Source organism: Glycine max, chromosome 19 (genome assembly GCF_000004515.6).
Source record: "Glycine max cultivar Williams 82 chromosome 19, Glycine_max_v4.0, whole genome shotgun sequence".
Classification (NCBI taxonomy): Eukaryota; Viridiplantae; Streptophyta; class Magnoliopsida; order Fabales; family Fabaceae; genus Glycine; species Glycine max.
This window is the reverse complement of record NC_038255.2, coordinates 7,139,055-7,162,895: the sequence shown is the minus strand read 5'-3', so window position 1 is coordinate 7,162,895 and position 23,841 is coordinate 7,139,055.

Below are 23,841 nucleotides of genomic sequence, written 5' to 3'. Positions count from 1 at the left end.
ATTATTATTATTATTATTATTATTATGGAGGATTAATGGCCGACGGAACTAAAGAAATGAAGTTTGTGTGTTTGTTCATAGGAGTGAAGACAAACCAAAAACCAAGCATCTTTTTTTTTTTTTTTAACTCCAAAACCAGTGTAGTGCAGAGTAGGGCTAAGCATGGATCGAGTTTGAGCAAATTCGAGCCTAATTCAAGTAATTCAGGTGAATTGGATAAGTTACAGAAAGGTCTAATTCTGACTATTTTTTGTCTTCGAGGTGGACGGGTTACAGTTTGATCGGTTAGATCCAAACGAGTTGGGCCAAGACACTTTGGGCTTAATTTTTTTTAAATTCCTACTTAATTTATTCATTTGGGTTGGGCCTATATTCTCAAGTCAAATTTTATCATTCAATTTTTTTCTTTGTTGTTTACTGTCCATAAAATTTTGTATTGGACTCTTTAATTGAAATTAAATGGTCAGAAGGCTAAAAATAAAACAATAAATGATTGGATGAGTAAATGATGTTCAAATATAAACTGAATCTCTAAAGCATAGAAAAGTTTTGAAGCACCAAATATTCAGCCTAATAATGTACTACTTCCATAGGCTATTACATGTCATAATGATAAATACATTTTACATTTTAAAAACAACGGTCAATTTGATATTCATGACTTCATGTAACATCTAATTCTAGCTTTTAACTTTCATAGTGGGGAGTCTTTCTTCTATAAGATCAAAACCTCAACTTGTGTTAGAGTACAAGTGTGAGATAAAGTCTCACATCGAGTAAAAGTGGAAAAGTTGAATATCATATAATTGAGGAGAAGACTCATAAACCCAAGCCTTAAGGTTTTGGGTTAATGTGTGGTGTTAAGTTCCTTTATGTGATTGCCCATAAACGTCACCCTTATGTGATCGGATTTTTCATAAGCACTTCAATGAACCTAACATAACCAATATGTTTCCCTCCCACTTGCTACTTTCCTGCTAAAACTGGCCAATTTACAATCACAACATGAACTCAACTTGGGGATAATCAACTGCAGATCCAACTCCTCCTGATGCTCCCCCTATTGAGCCTCTGAAATTTCAATGTCTTCAATAATTTTGAGTCCTTTCAATTGGGCTAAAATTGGCCTCAACCAATTTTGTGCAAAAATTAGTGCCTCTTCCATTTGAGGATTTAGAGAGCTTCGAAAACAATCTATAACCCTACCCCCAATGCTAAAATCACTCTCAGAAGCAACTATTGAAATAGGAGTGGCCAAAATATCTTTAACCATTCTTGAAAGTGTAGGAAACCTTGAGGCATTTTGTTTCCACCAAACAAGAACATCAAAACTATCATCAACATCTACACATTTTTCAGCCAAATACCTCTCAAACTCATTTTGTATATCAATGGAATCTTTCTCTGCTAAATGCCTCTTAAATGCATTAGTCCTAGCCAAGTATGATGAAGTTTCAGCACAGACACTTGTTTTAGCTGCAGAAGCAAAGTTTCCTAGACCATGAGAAGACTGTTCGGATTTAGTTTGTTCCTTATAGGCCTTTTTACAATTTTTTCTTATAGAAGTGCATAATTTTTCAGTAAAGATGTTGTTATACTTAAACAAGGTTACAAAAGACCACATCAAAATCTCATGCTTGAAATCGGGGTCAAACATCACACCAAAATACAAAAAGTTATTCACCTTATCAATATCACCCCAATACTTCTCATACTTGCGCTTAACTCATAGTGGCCAAAATGGTATTCAAGTTCATGGCTGACTCATGAAGTTCAAAATGGATGTTAGCCAATTGGTGAAATGTAGTGTCTAAGCTTACATGTTGTGAAGTTGGAAACACATTAGTGGCATCATAGAAAATTTTCAAATTTTTTGTCAATGCTCGAACATTTTCCCAATCATCATTATTTGGGGGCCATCATCCCCAAAAAAGGGTATACATTGTGGGTCTTATTCCACAATCTTCTCAAAGGCCTCTTGATACTTCTTAGCAGCGTCTAGCTTCAAATAGGAGGAGTTCCACCTTGTTGAAACATCAAGACACAACAATTTTTTCCACGATATACCTAAAAACTCTATCCATTCTTTAAATTTGGCAGACCTTTGGGGTGAAGATCGTACAAATCTTATGACATTTCAAATGTTATTTAGGGAATTTTGGTTTTCTTTCAAGCCATCACTCACAACTAAATTTAATATAAGAGCACAACATCTAACATGAAAATACTCACCATCCATCACTAGACCACCCATAATCTTCAATTTTTTTTTATGTGCCACCATTGTATCATTAGATGAAGCATTATCTACTATTATTGTGGATACATTTCTAATGCCTTATTCCTTTAGCAGTTTTTCCACTTTCTTACCTATTATCTCCATTTATAGTTAGGAATTACACTAAAGCTAGTAATCCTCTTTTGGTACTTCCATTCAGTATCTATAAAGTGATATGTTAGTGTCAAGTAATCCAAATTCTGAATAGAAGTCCAGCATTTTGTGGTGAGGGCTACCTTAGCACATTCAACCTTAAAGAAAGACTTTAGCCTACCTTTTTCATCCATATACATGTGGAAACAATCTCTACCTTTTTCTATGCACTTTTTCTTCTTTCTTTCTTTTTTCTTCTATTCGTTGTTGTTAAAGTGAGAGCACAAGGTGATTATTTATAGAGAAAAAATTTATAACCGCCTGTAATCAATTAAATATTCAATATAATCGATTATTTCGAAGAAGTAACCAATTATATTATAATTTCAATCGATTAAAGTGATATTCCCAATATCTTAAAAACTTTCAAGAACAATGTAATCAATTAGATTCTTGATGTAATCGACTAAAGTGTTCTTGATCATTTCTGGGAACACTTTTAAGAGTGAAGTAATCAATTACGATCACCAGGTAATCGATTAAAGTAGAGACTCATAAAAATTAGACATGGTCCCAACTGAATTGTGCAATCGATTACAGTTAACTGGTAATTGATTAAACCAAAATGAGGATCTCTCTACAAGTTTCAAACACTTGTGTAATCGATTACGATTAACCTTGTAATTGATTAAAATAGAGAATTTTATGCACTGAAGAAGTTTCTAACTTTAGAAACAATCTTATTTCCTCTATATGATTATGGATGATCTACATATGAAAATATAAAGACTAAGATGCAACAATCAATACAAATGTCACTTAAAGAGTTGAGCATGTAAAAAAACAAAACGTCTTCAAGCTCCAAAGCTTATTCATGTTGTTCCCCCTATCTCCAACAAATTCCCCCTTTTTGGCTTTGATGATGCCGAACTTGAATTGTCATTTGAGTGCATTTGGAGAGTCTTAAGAGTAGAGACTTTTCTTAGAAAACCTAAAAGTTTCTGAATACTAAGAGAAGTGTTAATTCATATCATCATCATCATTAGGTAGAGTTGTGTATGAATATATGTATACAATGCATTAATACTTCCTAATGCAATACTAATGCAATGTTTATCTCCCTTTTAGTATAACAAGGCCAAAAAGTCACAACTACTCATAGAGTAAATAGAGAAACATATGATGTGATAAAGGAAAAGATCATAGCATTTCATTCATAAAAAAAATTACAACTAATCATTATATCATTTTAAAAGACCATAGCTACTTAATCAAAAATAAAGACAGAAACAGAATTGAACATAATCAGAAAGGACAACCAAACAACAGAACTAAGCACTTCAAACACAACTAAGCTTAATCCTCACCAGGGTTAAGGAAGTTGCTAAGGGTCAACCTAGTTTCAATGTTTTCCAGTCGGGTAGTTATATTCTCCAACTAATTGTGAACTTTAGTTGAGTGCTCTTGATAGAGGTGAAACACAACGTCCATCTTTGGAATAATAAGTGACTCAAAAGGACTTTGTTGATGTGCTGGCTCTTATGGAGCTTCAACTTTAGCATATTCTTCCATTTGATCAATGTTTTCAGCTGCTGGCTCTCCAACCATTATCCATTCATGATCAACAAACCTCATTCCAAGCTTCTTGAGGTGTCTTTTGGTTATTTCACTAGATGTTTTGGTAAAGTCCATAATCTCATTAGAGACATCAACATTGAAGTAGTTAATGAATCTTGAGGCAAGTATATCATAAGGAAATTCATAATCCACAAGGCGATGACGTTTCAGCATAATGTCTTTAATCAGCAGTACCTAGTTTATCTTGATACCTGATTTCAAACCATAAACAATTTATAGATCATCATTCGTTACCTAAGCGTGATAACTTGACCTTGGAGTGAGAATGTAGGTAATGAGTTAAACTAGCATTCTATCCTCTGTAATTTTTCCACCAACTCTTAAGTGATTCCTCAAGTTCCTAGTAGGGTCAAGAAGCATTCCCCTATATGTCTGCATCTTACTGTACCCATCAGGCGTTTCATCGAACTTGTGGACTCCACCCATGTCCAGACCAACTACTTTCTTTCACACAACAACATCAATGACCATTTTTACTCCAATTACAGTAGAGAAGACGTTACCTTCAAGGTCAATACGTGCACAGGTGTAGAAAACCTTGACTAGCTTTGGATAAAAAGTTCATTTCATTTGCACCAGCTTTGACAATCTTTGTGCTTTCAGTAGATTAGGAAAGTTAAACCCTTGTTGAGAGAACCATTCCAAGTCAAAATACTTAGGGATCCTCACATTTTTTATAGCATAAATCATCATGTAGTCATTCTTCTTGCTATAATTTGTGAACCATGTATCTAAATGGTTGAGAGCAGCCTGTGAGCATTCTTCTTGCTTCCTCTTGGAAGTTTTTGCTTTCTACTATGCTCTTGAAGGATTATTTGTCATCTTGAAAAGGAGACAAAGGGTTTGAGAGTATAAAATGCTTGGGTTCAGAGAGGGGTGGTAACAGGAGGTTTTAGAAGAGGTGTTAGTGTGATTTGTGGATAGGTTTGGGTTGGCTTATAAAGAGAGGCTGAATCATTTTGGTTGGCTGAGGTGGGTGGTGAGGCAGTAATAATGGTGGTTGATGAGGTGAAGATGAAAATATGTAACGGATTACACACAAAAAAACATGCAAGTAATCGATTAGAACAACATAGTAATCAATTAAATTGGCCCTTGTTTTCACCCAAAACAAAAGCTAGTATAAGTAATTGATTAAAACACAAGTGTAATCGATTAAATATGCCAATAAAACTCCCCCTGAGGCCTTTGTAGTCGATTAAAATGTATAGTAATCGACAAAACAGAACATAAAGCCAAAAGAATCCATAAACCACAACATGTAATCGATTAAATTGAAGCCATAATCGATTACAATAGAACAAAACGCTAGGAAAAAGTTTTAAGTCCAACACGTGATTGATTAAAACAATTTAGTAATCGATTAAAACAACAAACTTTGAACCATAACACCACAAACGCATAAATGGTAATCGATTAAACCATAAGGTAATCGATTGAAACAGACGGTTTAAAAAACTGATAAACACACAACAATGTAGTGTAATCGATTTACACAAGAGAATAATCAATTAAAACAATGAAAAACACGAAATGACAGAGTAAACATGTATTTTTAGAGAAAAATCAACTACACATCAACATATCAACATACTAAGACATAAAAGAAAATAATAGACATAGAGAGCATATAAATAGGCTACATGTACAAAGCATAACATCATTCAATGCTAGAACCTGTCTCTAGCTAGAGGTTTAGTGAAGATGTCAGCTAGTTGATGTTCACTATAAATAAACTCAATGCAGCAATCACCCTTTAATATATGATCTCTAAGAAAATGATGTCTTATCTCTATATGTTTGGTTTTAGAATGCATGATAGGATTTTTAGCCAGATAAATAGCACTTGTGCTGTCACATTTCAAAGGAATATGATCAAGGATTACTCCAAAATCTTCAAGTTGTTGTTTCATCCAGAGACTTTGAGCACAACAACTTCTAGCTGCAATATATTTTGCTTCTGCAGTGGATAGTATTACACAAGCTTGTTTCTTGCAATTCCAAGATACAAGAGAGCTACCTAAAAGATGGTATGTCCCACTTGTGCTTTTCCTGTCTAGCTTGCATCCTGCAAAGTCAGAGTCTGAAAAACCAATTAGATTTAAGAAGGTACCTTTGGGATACCACAAACCAATATTGGTTTTGCCCTTAAAGTACTTAATGTTTTTTTTAACAGTTGTTAAGTGAGATCCATTAGGATTAGCTTGATATCTTGAACACAAGCAAACAATAAGCATAATATTTGGATCAACTTTTAGTTAAGTAAAGAACTGAACCAATCATACTTCTATACCTTGACTCCTCCACTAATTTACCTTTTTCACCTAAGTTAAGATAAGTTGATGTTGCCATTGATGTTGATGCTTCTTTGCACTTTTCCATGCTGAATTTCTTAATTAGTTTTGTGCAATATTTTGTATTTTTTCTGACATAGGAAGGTTCCATGTTTCATTTGCTTGACTTGAAGTCCAAGGAAGAAGTTCAACTTTTTTATCATAGACATCTCAAATTCTTGCTGCATAAAACTGAAAATTTTCTTACACAAAGTTTCATTAGTAGCATAAAAAATTATATCATCAACATAGATTTGCACAACTAACAACTCATTGTTTGATCTCTTGATAAATAATGTTTTTCAACTTAACCTCTTACAAAAGATAGATCAATTAAGAAATTGCTCAATCTTTCATACCAAGATCTAGGTGCTTGTTTCAAACCATTCAAAGGATTTTTCATCTTGTAAACATGATTAGGATGTTCAAAGTCTATGAAACCAGGAGGCTGGTATACATATATCTTTACTTCGATGTATCCATTGAGAAAAATACTCTTCACATCCATTTAGAATAACCTGAAAACCATAATACATGCAAAAGCAAGCAACAACCTAATGGCTTCTAACCTTGCAACAAGTGCATAGGTTTCATCATAGTCAATGCCTTCCTCTTGGTTGTATCCTTTTGCAACCAATCTAACCTTGTTTGTAACATCCCATTTTTTATAAAATAAATTAAAAATAATTTTATTTAAAATAAATAGAATTTTAAGAAAATAATGAGCTTTTTGTAATTAAATAAATAAGAGAAATAGTTTTATTAATTAAAATAATAGTTTTAAGGTAAATATAAATATATGTTTTTAGAAGAAAAATTATTTTATTTATTCATTTAACATGGAGTAAAATAGATTTTCTTAATATAAAATGATAAAACAAAGAAAAATAGAGTAAATAATAGGTTCAGGATACCCTAGCTATAAATAGAGATGTAATAGGTCACTTTTTACATTTATGACACACATCTCTACATTCTCTCTTTCTTTCAAATCTCTTTTTCATTCTTCATTTCCCAAAACCCCCTCTTTTTCCTGCATACACTCAAATATGTCTTCGTAAAACGATGATCCCGGACTCATTAGTTGTTGGATTATTGTGAAATTTGAACACGAGGTTCGCAACTTATTTACACACACGTCCACCGTTGGGATTTTCAAGATAGTGTCTGTGGTGGAAGAAATATTCCTCGCACTGAGCTTTCTCTTTTCCTGCATACACCCAAACCTATCCCAGTAAAACTACGATCCATGATACGCTAACCGTTGGATCATCATGAAATTTGGACACCACCTGTGCACATTTTCACTGTTGGAATTTGTGAAATAATGTTTTTGAAGAGAGAAATTAGTCTAACACTTTAACAATGAAATGAAGGCTACAATCTCTTCTTGTTCTCTATCACGCTTGAAAATCCTAACATAACAATCAGAAGAAAAACTTAAGGAGACTCACAAAACCACTAGAGTTGTCGGTATCACTATCGGACTACATCTGTGGGCCCACCTAGAGATAAGGGATAAGTTATTCACAATTGAAAAGTAGTGAGAACATGTGTAGGGATCCTTAAAGAATTAATTGGAATGAGTTTTTGGGTGTTTCTACAAACTTCGATCCTATCTTTACAATTATAATTGTAAATTATATATGTTTTTAGGTGTTCTTGTATTAAGTGTGAACCCTAAAAATTGAGTTTTTTTAATTAACGTAAATTGTACTCTAAATAATCTTCTCTTTAATAGCTTATTTTATACAAATTATTGTCTTTGTTTTGTATCTTCCCACGATGATGATCAACATGTTATGTATATATTGCAATAATTAAAGTAATAAAATAATAAATTAAAGAAAATTGTAAAGTTAATGCCTAGTAGTAATTTCTTTCGATATAATTTTAATTTAATTATTGTAGAAACTCTTTTTAATTGAAAATAATATAGTTTGATTTAATATATGTGTGTGTGTTTTGTGTCATGCAAATATTATTATTGTGTGATGTGCATATGATTTGAAGCGTGATAAATAGTTATAATGAGATTATAACATTGTTGTTGAGATTGAGCATAAGCGCAAAATTGAACATGTGTTAATTTTTTAGATACATGTAAACATGTGATGGTGGATTGTGATGTTGTGATATGTTAAAATTGTGGACATGAAATTTTGTTGTGAATAAGTGTGTGGTTAACACTTGATGTAACAATGTTTGTGTTGTGAGTTATGAATTATACAATAACCCGACTGGTGATTACCTTGAGAAAAGTGTTTATGCGCAGTATTAAAGGGAAAGTGTAGGATTCCTAGTTAGGAACCTAAAGTGTTAAATTATAGCACAATGTGTTAAACGTGTTTGAAACACGAGTATGAGGTCGTGGGTATTGTATAATTCATGAGCAGTGTCTACGTACAAAAATTATTTTAGAGATTGGACCTGAATCAGGAAGGTGAGACCCTAACGGATTCTTCGGAATCTAGGCCTTAGGGTAAAGACACTTAATTTAAGTACTCCTTTAAGCCTATGTTGATCCCGTATTGTTGGAGCATTCTTGCAAAACAGAGTGACCTTGACTGGTCACTTTATGATTTTACTTAGTGAGAGTGCCCTGACATACCCATTGTGTGGTGTGTTTTGTTGTGTACTCCTTAGCGCCCTATTGTGATTTTTCACTGACATGGTACTACATTGCATATAGGCTTGAGTCTTAGTATAATTGTTGCATAACACCTGCTAATTGTTTATTATGAAATTGATGAGTGTTATTACATCTTGACCCAAGTGTGTGATTCATGTGTAATGTGATTGGTGATTGAAAAATGAATTTTAAATGATAAAGTGGTGAACTGACATGGATTGTATTAAGTTGAGCTATGTTATAAATACTTTTATAATTTATTATAATCATGTCTTTGTTTATTTTTTTTAGAAATGTGATAACTCACTCCTTGTGTGCTATTTGTGTTTAGATCATGTGATAATCTTGAACCTTGTGTTCATATGAGCAGATGCCTAGGTAGATGACTTTAAAGAATATCGTGTTAGAGGACGTTGGGACACAATGCTTTGATAGGATGTGACATTGGGGATGCATTTTTATTTTAATTGTATGATGTTATTTTATTTTGTTTTACCTCACTGATTTAACAAAACTTCTTTTGTAAACTTTGACGACCTTGTTCTGAGTCTGATATGTTTTTAATAAGTTTTATTTGATAATGGTGAAATGAATGTGAACCTTTTACCCACGTGAACTTTTTTATCTGTATTTTTATGTTTTATTTATTTATTTATATGTATGTCGGGATAAAGGGTGTCACATTGTTCCTTAGTATGATGTCTGATTCATCAAGTTTGTTTCAAAACACCCATTTTGTTCTAATTGACTTGTGAGAGGCATGTTTAAGAACTAAGTCTCACACTTCATTCCTTTTAAACTGATTAACTCTTCATGCATAGCTAGTAACCAATGCTCATCATACAAAGCTTCATCTATGTTTCTTGGTTCAAATTGAGAAACAAAAGTCATGTTATTGCATAAAATCCTGAGTCTAAAGCGAGTAGAAACTCCTTTTGATATTTCACCAATAATGTTGTCCAATGAGAGGTCTTTCTGAGTTATCCATTCTCTTGGGAGGTCTTTAGGAGGTATGACAGTGATTTCTTTGCTTTGTTCAATCTCTTCAACTTTGGTTTCATCTTCAAGAGTAGTATCCTTATCTAGAAAACCTGCATCTTTATCTTCCAAATAATTTTCTTGAACAATAGAATTAGTTTCATCACACAAAACATGTATAGATTTTTCTACATATAAATTTCTCCTATTAAACACTATATGTTTTGCTTTGCAACGAATAATCAAGAAAAATAGCCTTATCAACTTTTGCATAAAATTTGCCAAGAGATTTTTTTACCATTATTTAAAACAAAACATTTACAACCAAAGACCCTTAAGTGAGATATATTTGGTTTTCTTCCTTTGTAAAGTTCATAAGGGATTTTCTTTAGAATATGTCTTATAAGTACCATATTTAAATTACAGCAAATAGTGCTAACAACATCAACCCAAATGTACTTTGGTAGCCTTGTTTCATTTAGAGGAATTTTAGTTCCTTCTTTGAGGGATCTATTTTTCCTTTTCACAATACAATTTTGTCGAGGTGTTCTAGGGGCGAAAAAATTGTAGTGAATTCCATTTTCTTCACAAAACTTTTCAAAATACTCATTTCAAAATTCACCTCTATGATCACTTCTAATTGAAACAATATTAAGACTTTTCTCATTTTGAATAACTTTGGCAAGTTTGTGAAAAACATCAAATGCTTCATTTTTGGTTTTCAAAAACAAAGTCCAAGTGAACCTTGAATAATCATCTACAATTACTAAGTCATAGTAGTTGTCACCTAAACTCATACTTCTTGAAGGTCCAAATAAATCTATATGAAGTAGTTCAAGGGATTTTGAAGTAGAAACAACTTTTTACTTTGAAAAGAATTTTTAACTTGTTTCCCTTTTTGACATGCTTCACACAATTTAATTTTCTCAAACTTGAGTTTCCAAACACTAATTACTAAGTCTTTTTTAACTAGATGGTTGAGATGATGCATGCTTATATGTGCAACCCTACAATGCCATAACTAAGTGTTAGACAAGTGGCCTCAAATATCTTAAGAAGGGGGGGTTGAATTAAGATATTCCAAACTACTTGCCCTAATTAAAAATCTATTTCACTTTTTATTCAAGTTATGAATTCCCTTAATGACAATCTTCTTAAATATTAATTCAAATAACACAATTTGAATATGAATATAAAGCAATAATAAATAAAGGAGATTAAGGGAAGAGAAAATGCAAACTCAGTTTTATACTGGTTCGGCCACACCCTTGTGCCTACGTCCAGTCCCCAAGCAACCTGCTTGAGAGTTCCACTATCTTGTAAATTCCTTTTACAAGTTCTAAACACACAAGGACAATCCTTCCTTTGTGTTTAGAATTCCTTTACAACAAGAGACCCACAGTCTCTTAATTCCTTAGAGAATGAGTAGAAGAAGAAGAATGAATCTCTCTAGAAAGAGATAGATTTTTACAGATTAAGCGCTCAAATAATTCCTTAATGAATTGCAATTGAATTGGCCAAGGAATTCTTAAGAGGATAAAATGAATTTGCTCTCTGAGAGGATAAACACTTTTTGTTCTGAAAAACTCTATCAAAATCGTGTCTCAAGTCACACATATATAGGCCTATGAAAGCCATTCAATAACCACATGAAAGGATGTGACTGATGAGAATGTTTTCTGAAAAACTCCTCTGGTAATCGATTACAATAAGTGTGTAATCGATTACACTCTTTAAAATTTGAATTAAAACATTCAGAAACTGCTGGTAATCGATTACCATATATGTGTAATCGATTACACAGTGCAAATTTTGAATTCAAATTTTAATAGCTATTGTAAATCAGTTTTGGCCACTGGTAATCGATTACATCCTCTGGTAATCGATTACCAGAGAGTAAATTTGTTGAAAAACACTTTTTAGCTTAAAATTCTTGGCCAAACCTTTTGCTAATCCAATTGGAATTCCCTTCCATTTTAATATCCTTTTTAAGACTCTATAGACTGTCTTGATCATCCATCTTGATTAACTCTAATTTCTTTGTCTTGAGTAAATCTTTGAGAAGCATATGATTCATGTAATCCTTTGGCATCATCAAAACTTTCATCTTGATCCTTTGTCTACAATCTCCCCCTTTTTGATGATGACAACACCTGAAATCAAGACAAGCTATATACAAGATGATAGCACGTTCACACAACCCTTACTCCCCCTATCTTTTGGCATTTATGCCTAACTTTTCTTAACGATAAATTTCTAAATTTCTAATTGATTTCTAACCCATGTTCTCTCCCAAGTTCTCTCCCCCTTTGGCAACATCAAAAAGAACTAGAGCAAGGCAATCAATAGCCAAACATTAACACAATAAATATCCAAACAAAGCCAACCATTAAACCAAAATAAAACCATACATTTGCATAATCAACAAAAGCAATGTCTAGAAATATAATTATAGTGCAAGACTACGATAACTAGAGCAATAAAAAGCCAAATACACGGAGTTAAAACAGAGTACTAATAATACTTAACCACTAATAATACTTAGTCTTAATAATAACATATAAGCTAAGAGGATGATGGAGGCGGTGGTGGTGGATCAAAGCAAGTACAGATGAAGGAGACATCTTCTTCAACTTTGGTGATCCTTGATTCCATGGCATCAAACCGCATGTCGACTTGCAATTCCATATTATCAAACTTGTCACCAACAAAAGTTTGAAGACCATCGAACTTTTCCAAAATCTTTCGAAGAAAAGAGGAATTATCTTCAACTGGTTGGTTGCCTTCATCATCAGCGGGTGGAGCACCCTTTTTGACCCAAGATCCATCATGCTCTTTGCGGTAACCAAAAGAAGAAATCACAGCAGCACCAATTAAAAAGGATCTCTTGATTGGAACGTAAGGTTCAGAATCAAGAGGAATTTGAAAATGGCGGAAAAAGAGAGTGACAAGTTGTGGATATGGTAGTGGAGCATTTAATCGCAATGCCTTATGCATGCGATATCTGACTAAGTGTGCCCAGTCAAGTTGACGCCCTGTATGAAAGGCCCACATGATAATTAGATCTTCCTCAGAAACCTGGGCAAGGTTGGAAGACCGTGGAAGCAAAATACGCATAATTAAATAGTGAAGGATGCGGCTTTCAAAAGCCAATGACCCGGCAAGAAGACGTCCGGTCATATCCGCATTGTTGGTGCAAACCAACTGGCGGGCATCATGGGCAGAGAAATCAAATTTCCAGTCGTCATTCAGTGTACCTTCAAATGGTACACCGTCACTGGGTAATTTGGTTAAGTCATGGAAAAGGGACTGGTCAATGACCATTTTTATCCCAAAAATTTCAGAAATCAGAGTGTTGTCCTGAATTTCAAGATTACAATAAAAAGCTTTAACCAATTCAGGATAAATAGGCAATTGTAATGACATAAAAGGTAGAAGACCTAAGTTCTGAAAGGCTTGAATGCAATCAAAGGTTTCAACAGAAAAGAATTCCATATCAATAAACTTAGGGTCGATAATGGAACAAGATGAGAAAAGATTGGAGTACCGTTTCTGCTGTTCGTCGGAAGAAAACACTGGGGAAGAGGACAATGAGGGTGGAGTTGGTGCTGTGGATGCGCTAGTGGCTCCGGAACGATGAGCTCTTGAAGCCGAAGCGGAGGCGGAAGAACCCTTTCGTTTCTTTGACGATTCTGCCATTTGAAGGAGTTTTTGCAGATTTTAATCGGTGAAATCAAAAGAGAAATGAAAAAGAAGAAGATCGCAATTTATGGGAGTTGATTTGATGAAGAAATGAGTGAGATACGAAGATTTGGAGGTTTGGGAATGGAGGAACGTCGTGAGAGAAAAGGGGCTGCACATGGATTTCTGGAAAATGTGATATTTATAGAGCAGGACGCGTGGTAATCGATTACAAGTAATGGTAATTGATTATAGGAGGAGGCAGCCTACTGGTAATCGATTACATGAATACTGTAATCGATTACAGGCTATCTGTTCTAGTGTAATCGATTACAGTATTCATGTAATCAATTACCAGAACAAAGAATAGCCTTTTTCTAAAAGAAAAACTTATTTCTAAGTCTAAAAACTTATACTATCTTAATAATTAATTATACTAACAAAAAGTAAATTAAATTAAACAACACAAGCGTTATACTAAATCAAAACACAATCAATCATTCATAAAAACAAGAATTCAAACAAGATCAAACAAACAAAATAATCTATACACAATAAATAAGAGTAAATGAACCAATCAATCAATTAATCATCCAATCAATTCCTATTTTTCTAAATCTCTTACGTCTAAGAGACCTAACTCTCTTCTAATAGAGAAGAACACTTCCTTGGGGAGAGGTTTTGTGAAAATATCAGCAAGTTGATTCTTAGTATCAACAAACTCTAATACACAATCTCCCTTTAGGACATGATCTCTAAGAAAGTGGTGTCTAATCTCTATATGTTTAGTTCTAGAGTGTTGAACTGGGTTTTTGGATAGATTTATGGCACTAATATTATCACACTTAATAGGTATACGATCAAGAATGATGCCATAGTCAGATAATTGTTGCTTCATCCATAAAATCTGTGCACAACAACTACCGGCAGAGATATACTCTGCTTCAGCGGTAGATAAAGCAACACTGTTTTGTTTCTTACTATGCCATGAGACAAGAGCCGATCCAATGAATTGACAAGTTCCACTTGTACTTTTTCTATCAGTTTTAGATCCGGCAAAATCAGAATTAGAATATCCTATTAAGTTACATGTTGAATTCTTAGGATACCATAATCCTAAATTGATTGTTCCTAATAGATATCTCATGATTCTCTTTACTGCACTTAAATGTGATTGTTTGGGGTTGGATTGAAACCTAGCGCACATACATACACTAAACATAATATCAGGTCTACTAGCAGATAAATAAAGAAGAGATCCGATCATACCTCGATATTGTTTTATGTCTATAGACTGACCAGATTCATCTTTATCTAAGTAACAATTAGTGCTCATCGGTGTAGACATGTGTTTTGCACTATCCATCCCAAATCTTTTGATCAATTCATTGCAGTACTTGGATTGATTGATGAATATACCTTCTTGAGTTTGCTTGATTTGTAATCCCAGAAAGTACTTTAGTTCTCCCATCATTGACATTTCAAATTCACTTTGCATATCAAGGGAAAACTCCTTGCACAATGAGTCATTAGTGGATCCAAAAATTATATCATCAACATATATTTGAACCAATAAAATATCATTATGCTTTCTCTTTATGAACAATGTGGTATCCACTTTACCTCTGGAGAAATCTTTTTCTAGAAGAAAATTGCTTAAGCGTTCATACCATGCCCTAGGGGCTTGTTTCAAACCATAAAGAGCCTTTTGTAATTTATAAACATGGTTTGGTTTATAAGGAATTTCAAAACCAGGGGGTTGTTCAACATATACCTCTTCTTGAATTAAGCCATTTAGAAAGGCACTCTTAACATCCATTTGATAAAGTTTAAAATCCATTATGGATGCATACGCCAATAGCATTCTAATGGCTTCTAATCTTGCAACAGGAGCATATGTTTCTTCATAGTCTATTCCTTCTTCTTGATTATATCCTTTTGCTACTAACCTGGCTTTATTTCTAATAATTATGCCATGTTCATCTAATTTATTTCTAAAAACCCATTTTGTTCCTATGATAGGATAATTTTTAGGTTTTTCTACTAATTTCCACACATTATTTCTTTCAAATTGGTTTAGTTCTTCTTGCATGGCAATGATCCAGTTATCATCTACTATGGCTTCTTTTATATTTTTAGGTTCAATCATAGATACAAAAGCCATATTATTGCATAAATCTTTAAGAGAATGTCTAGTTGTTACCCCTTTTGAGATATCACCAATAATGTTGTCGAGGGGATGATCTCTTGAAGCTTTCCATTCTCTTGGGAGTTCATCATTGGATTTGACTTCTTCTGGAGGATCTTCATTGTTTCCTTTGTCATTTCCTTTGGAATCTTGTTCATGAATGTTCATATGTTCTAAAGAATCTGCAGTGTCATCTAGCATATTCTTTCTTGACAATATAGCATTAGATTCATCAAAGGTAACATGAATGGATTCCTCGATATTCATAGTTCTTTTATTATATATCCTATATGCTTTGCTTTGTAATGAATATCCAAGAAAAATACCTTCATCAGATTTTGCATCAAATTTTCCTAGATTATCTTTACCATTATTAAGCACAAAGCACTTGCAACCAAAAACATGTAGATGAGAAATATTAGGTTTTCTACCATTATACAACTCATATGGGGTTTTCTTTAAAATGGGTCTTATCAAGGCCCTATTCATGATGTAACATGCAGTATTGACAGCTTCAGCCCAAAAATACTTTGGAAGAGAAGTATCATTTAATAAAGTTCTTGCAATTTCTTCCAATGACCTATTTTTCCTTTCAACAACTCCATTTTGTTGAGGGGTTCTAGGTGCAGAAAAATTGTGTTCAATACCATGTTCATCACAAAATAATTCAAAATCTTTATTTTCAAATTCACCCCCATGATCACTTCTAATGGATGCAATCTTAAGATTTTTCTTGTTTTGTATGACTTTAGCTAGTTTTCTAAATGCTTGGAATGAATCACTTTTATGTGTAATAAATAATGTCCAAGTATATCTAGAGAAATCATCAACTATAACTAAAGCATAGTAATTTCCTCCAAAACTCATGATTCTAGATGGACCAAATAAATCCATATGCAATAATTGTAAGGGTTGAGTGGTTGAAACAACATTTTTAGGTTTGAATGAGACTCTTGTTTATTTGCCCTTTTGACATGCATCACATAGTTTATCTTTTTCAAATTTCAATTTAGGCAAACCAACTACTAAATCTTTTGAAATTAATTTATTTAAGTGATCCATGTTTATGTGAGCAATTCTTTTTTGCCATAACCATGGATCTTCATCTTTACTAAGAAAGCAATGATTGTTTTCATGTTTTATGCTTAAGTCTATCATGTAAACATTATTGACTCTATGTCCTATATGCTTTATATTAATGTCATGCTTATGTTCTATAAGACATTTCTGAGAATCAAATGATACTAGATAGCCTTTGTCGCATAGTTGACTAACGCTAAGCAGGCTATGCTTAAGTCCTTCAACAAGTAGAACATTTTCAATGGAGTTTGAAGAATTTGTACCTATTTTACCCACTCCAAGGATTCTACCTTTGTTGTTGTCACCATATGTTACATGCCCGCTTTTCTTTGGAGAGATATGTGTAAAATTTGATGCATCTCCAGTCATATGTTTTGAGCATCCGCTATCTATGTACCACTTCTTTCTCAAAGATACCTGCATAATTAAGTTTTTGACTTAGGTACCCAAATTTTATTGGGTCCTTGCATGTTAGTATAAACTGAGGATCCTTTTGGGACCCATATCATTTTAATGTTACTGTAATTTTTCTTGAAGTAGCAAGTTGATATGCCATGTCCTCTTCTTCCACAGTAAAAACAAGTGATAGAATTAGAATTACATTTTTGTGTGGAAGTGGAAAAGTTTTTATGAAACTTTTGTTGTTTATCAGATTTATACCCTAGTCCATTTTTATTAGACACATATCTTTGTTTACTTAATATAACATCTAAATTATTTTTACTATATGAAAATTTTGAAAGTGAATTCTTCAACTCTTTAATTTCTTTTACATATTTATCACAACAACTACAAGAATCTGATATTTTCTTGTCAGAAATAGTGGAAATATTAACTTTTTCATTTGTTTTAGAAATTGAGACTTCATTTCTAAGAAGATCTAATTCTTTGTTTAATTTCGAAATCTCATTTTCTAAATTTGAAATTGTTTTCTTTGAAGATGAAACTAATTTTGCAAGTTTAATTGACTCTTTATGTAGATCAGCAAATGCATCTTGCAATTCATCAAAAGAAATAGATAAGTTATTCGAAGATGTTACCTCTTCATCACTTTCGTAACTTTTAGCCATAAGGCAGAGATTTATCTCTTCATTTTCAGAATCTTCAGAGGATTCCATATCATTTTCATCCCATGTAATGTATGCTTTCTTCAGTTTCTTTTCACTATGATTTTTCTTTTCAGATTTTTCCATCTTTTTCTTGAAGATGGGACAATCAACTCTCAGATGTCCAGGTTGATTGCATTCAAAGCATTTTAGAGTAGAGGATGAATTTTCTGTCCTTCTCTTTGATTTAAAATTTGGTCGCCTCTGATTTCCTCTTACATTAAGAAACTTGTTGAATCTTCTTACAAAAAGACTTAGATCATCATCATCATCTGGATCATTATCCTGATCACTTTCTTCTTGAATTGAGGATGATGCTTTAAGAGCAATTCCTTTCTTTTTCTTGTCATTTTCTTCATTTTGGTGCAATCTCAATAGTTCCATCTCATGTTCCTGCAACTTTCCAAATAAAGTGGCAAGAGACATATTAGACAAATCTCTTGATTCAGAAATGGCCGTTACTTTGGGTTGCCATTCTCTACTTAAACATCTTAACACCTTGTTTATAAGATCCTCATTTTGAAATTCTTTGCCTAAGGCTGCTAGATGATTTACTATATGTGTAAATCTCTTTTGCATACTTTGAATATTTTCATTTGCATTCATTCTAAATAATTCATACTCATGAGTTAGTGCATTTATCCTAGATCTTTTAACATCTGTAGTTCCTTCATGTGTTAACCGAAGAGTGTCCCACATTTCCTCAGCACTCTTACAATTTGAAACCCTAAAATATTCATCCATTCCTAGGGCAGATGTTATTATGTTTTTGGCTTTTAAGTTGTATTGTACTCGTTTTCTATCCTCTTCAGACCATCTATCTCTAGGTTTTTCTATGGTTATGCTTTCACTTGATGAACTACCATCTATTGAAACTCTTTCTACTGTGGTGGGTATATAAGGCCCTATTTCTATGGCTTCCCAGATATTTAGATCTATTGCCTCGATAAAAATTTGCATTCGGGTTTTCCAGTAGTGGTAACCCTCTCCATTAAAGATTGGAGGTCTATTGATAGAATTCCCTTCTGGAAATAAGGAATTTGCTGAGGCCATCTTTTTCTTGAAGCTTCTAAACTTTATACAAGAATTAAGCTCTGATACCACTTGTTAGACAAGTGGCCTCAGATATCTTAAGAAGGGGGGATTGAATTAAGATATTCCAAACTACTTGCCCTAATTAAAAATCTATTTCACTTTTTATTCAAGTTATGAATTCCCTTAATGACAATCTTCTTAAATATTAATTCAAATAACACAATTTGAATATGAATATAAAGCAATAATAAATAAAGGAGATTAAGGGAAGAGAAAATGCAAACTCAGTTTTATACTGGTTCGGCCACACCCTTGTGCCTACGTCCAGTCCCCAAGCAACCCGCTTGAGAGTTCCACTATCTTGTAAATTCCTTTTACAAGTTCTAAACACACAAGGACAATCCTTCCTTTGTGTTTAGAATTCCTTTACAACAAGAGACCCACAGTCTCTTAATTCCTTAGAGAATGAGTAGAAGAAGAAGAATGAATCTCTCTAGAAAGAGATAGATTTTTACAGATTAAGCGCTCAAATAATTCCTTAATGAATTGCAATTGAATTGGCCAAGGAATTCTTAAGAGGATAAAATGAATTTGCTCTCTGAGAGGATAAACACTTTTTGTTCTGAAAAACTCTATCAAAATCGTGTCTCAAGTCACACATATATAGGCCTATGAAAGCCATTCAATAACCACATGAAAGGATGTGACTGATGAGAATGTTTTCTGAAAAACTCCTCTGGTAATCGATTACAATAAGTGTGTAATCAATTACACTCTTTAAAATTTGAATTAAAACGTTCAGAAACTGCTGGTAATCGATTACCATATCTGTGTAATCGATTACACAGTGCAAATTTTGAATTCAAATTTTAATAGCTGTTGTAAATCAGTTTTGGCCACTGGTAATCGATTACATCCTCTGGTAATCGATTACCAGAGAGTAAATTTGTTGAAAAACACTTTTTAGCTTAAAATTCTTGGCCAAACCTTTTGCTAATCCAATTGGAATTCCCTTCCATTTTAATATCCTTTCTAAGACTCTATAGACTGTCTTGATCATCCATCTTGATTAACTCTAATTGCTTTGTCTTGAGTAAATCTTTGAGAAGCATATGATTCATGTAATCCTTTGGCATCATCAAAACTTTCAGCTTGATCCTTTGTCTACACTAAGAATCATCAACTTACTTACCAAGCAACTAAGTTCATGAAATGATGCATGTTCAATATTCAACATGTAGACATTAAATATTCTTTTACCTATGTGAAAAACCTCACCAGAAATAGCTTCATAAATAGGACAACAATTCTTGTTAAATTCAATTTTGAAGCCCTTGTCACATAATTGACTAATGCTCAAGAGATTGTGCTTAAGTCCATTAACATATAGAACATTTTTTATTTGTGTCTTGTGCTGATTTCCAAGGTTTCCTTCTCCCAAAATTCTTCCCATATTTTTGTCTCCAAAAGTGACATATCCTCATTCCCTTGACACAAAGTCAATAAGTTTGGACTTGTCACCCGTCATGTGCCTAGAGCAGCCACTATCCAAGTACCATAATGAGTCCCTTGCTTTTAGGCACACATACAAGACAAAATCAATTAGATAGAGGTGGTACCTAATTGAGGTTGGGTCCAATGGGGTTAATTTTTACAATTAAATCTTTAGGAATCTAAACATATTTACCTTTAGGTACGTCAAATCTCCTAACATAGCATTTATAAGATGTGTTTTCTTTTCATGCAATAATGACAAGTCTTTGCTTTAAGCATAGAATGCATTATATTTTTCTTTTTGGAGATTTTGTTTGGGTTCACCTTTTCGGAATGCAAACTTGGTTTTCTTAGAAAAGGTAATTTTCTTGTTATACCCCAAACCAGTTGTATCGGTAGTATGCTTTTGTACACTGAGCAAGTGACTAAGATCACTCTTTCCTTTGTTCAATTTTCTAAACAAATCTTTAAGATAGGAAAACTCAGTTTGCAACTTTATACGTTCTTCATAGTGATCTTTTTTTAGCTTTTCAAATTCAATTTGCAAAGATTTGTAATCATTCATATTAAGAGTAGTAGATGCACAAACACAACCAGTGACTTTATAGCTTGAAACAAAATTTTCATTTTCTTATCTAAATTTATCCATCTCACTTTGTGTTGAAGCCAATTTAGTGATATGTAATTTTAGATTGTTTCTCAGCTTATTGTTTGAAATAGCAAGCCTTTGGGTTTCATCATGCATTTCATTAAATGCTTCCAAAACTTCTTCAAATTCAGAATTTATCTCAGTTTCTTCAATGATTGAAGAGTCATCCATTGAATCCTCCATCAAGCATATATTTGCAACATCTTTACTAGAAGAGTCGGAGGATGTGGATGCATTGTCTTCCCAGGCTATGTAGGCATTTTTTTCTATTTTCTGTCCTTCTTTTCTTTCTTTTCAGCAAGTAGTTTTCTAAGATAAATAGTACATTAAGATTTGATGTGACATTGCATCCCACATTCGAAGCATGTGAAGGTGTTGTTGTTGATTTTGATATTCTTTGAAGGTTTAGAGAATTTTCTAGATTCTCAATTCTAATCTTCCTAGCTTTAAATTGAGCATTTCTTTTAACAAGTGAGAAAATAATCAAAAGTTAATAATCATAACACCCATTGAAAGAAAAAGAAGAAGTTGAAGCTAATTAAAAGTTACATTACACATTAAAAAATGGAAGTCTAGTGAATGGACCTCCACACTAATGGTTGTTGTTGCAAAATTAAATAAAGAGTCATTTTCTAGTTAAAGTCCTAGCCAAAAAAATAAATTAATCCTTTCATAATTCATACTCCAATATACTAAAATATAGTAGTGAGAAAAAAAAAACATATAGAGACGCAACAAGGGGACTTACCTAATATTGAAACGCAACAAGGACTAATGTCGTACAAGTCTTGGCAGCCATTGGCTTCCATGGTGTATGAGAGTAGTTGTAGATGAAAGTGAACTTAGCTCAATGAGTTCCTTCACGATGCAACACACAAGATAGGTTCAAGCGAACAAAGAGGAAGGAGACAAACCAAGAGGCTCAAGCAAACCGATAAGATTTTTAGACTTGAGAGGAGGCTGCGATGCAAGAAAAGAAATGAGATTAGGGTTACACTTACGCAACTATTTGTGTCTGATATGGGATGCAAGGGAGGCATTGGGCTTTGCTAGATTGGGCCTTTAAACTCTTATATGTGTCTCACATAGTTATATTATCGGGTCGGGTACCAACAGATTAAAAAATTTGAACCCAAATCCGACCATCAAAAATTATTTGAGATCGAATTTGAAACCTGCTTATTCGTTGACTATTCAAATCCACCCAAATTTTTTTTTTTAATTCCCAAATTTATTTTCTTAGTTTGGTTATGTCGGAGTGAGATTGGGTTAAACCCATTTGCTTACCCCTAGAGAGTAATAATAATTAAATTATTAGAAATTATTTTGTGAGTATTAAAATAAAATAAAAAACATTTTGTTTTACAATTTTAGACTTTGTTTTTTATGTAAATGTACGTCAGCATAAAACAATTTGCAGAATTAGAAATCATTATATATAATATTAATTTTTTATATTTAGATAATATATCAGTAAATAGTATGAACTAATTAAATGAAGTAGGATTAATAATAGACTAGAAAGTAGATAGATATCGGGTTCCTAGAGAGCAGGAGGTAAAGTGGCATGGTGACGTGTAGATTCCAGCCAAGTTGGCAAATTAAAAATTGCGTATAATTCTGTCATGATATTTGAACCTAATTGCCACGCGTTATGAGAAAAATTATTAGGTGATTATGAAAGACACTATTTGTTTATTATTTTTATTATTTTTTATATCACATGTATTTAAGTTTTTATATTTAAGAAAAAATAAGTAAAACACTAAGTTATGCATTTAAGCTTTTGAATTCTTTTTATTAATAAATTAATAATAACATTGTCCCATAGAAAAAAGTATTGGACATACAGTCGTGAAAATATTTTTAGTGGGTCAAGAATTTGATAATCTCATGTCTTTTTTTTATCGGTATAAAGTATTTATGAAGTTAATTAATTTTTGTCAAAATATTTAATTGATAACTTTTAGTGTAATTTTTCAATTCATTCATATTTTTTGTTTTATAAAATCAAACGAGATGTTGCTTGAAAAATATATCTCAATTTTAGTCACACTAATATAACATGTTAGGTTAATCCAAGAAATCTATAACAACTTTCCTACCTTTTAATATTTTCAGTATCTTCATTTACAAATAAATAAAAAAAAATTTCAGGTTAAGTAATATAATAATAAAATAGTAAAAAATTATAAATAAAAAAATGATCAGATTTAACCAAGTTATTCGACTAAATTTGGGTTAAGACGAGTGTTTAAACACTTCAACAAGATGCGAACAACATTTTTTTCCATATGAGAACCAATGCAAAATATTTAAATACAATTTAAACATAAATTTTAATTAATTAATAATATAAATATTTTTAATATTTTTTTTTTTTGGTAGAAACCAGATATTCTCCACAAGGATCACAACCCAAACTATGTTTTTTTCGGTAAAATAAATATTATATTAAAACGCGTATCAATGATATCAAAAATAAATACACCATGATACATTCAACTACATATTAAATGTAACTAATTATACAAGTGATACAATTTTCTTTTCAAGTTTCTCCGAATACAAAATTAACCTTTTAAACTAAAACTAGCTTTGAACCCGTGCATACGCAGGGTGGTTCCGCACTTTTTTTTGTTTTTGTTTTAGTAGC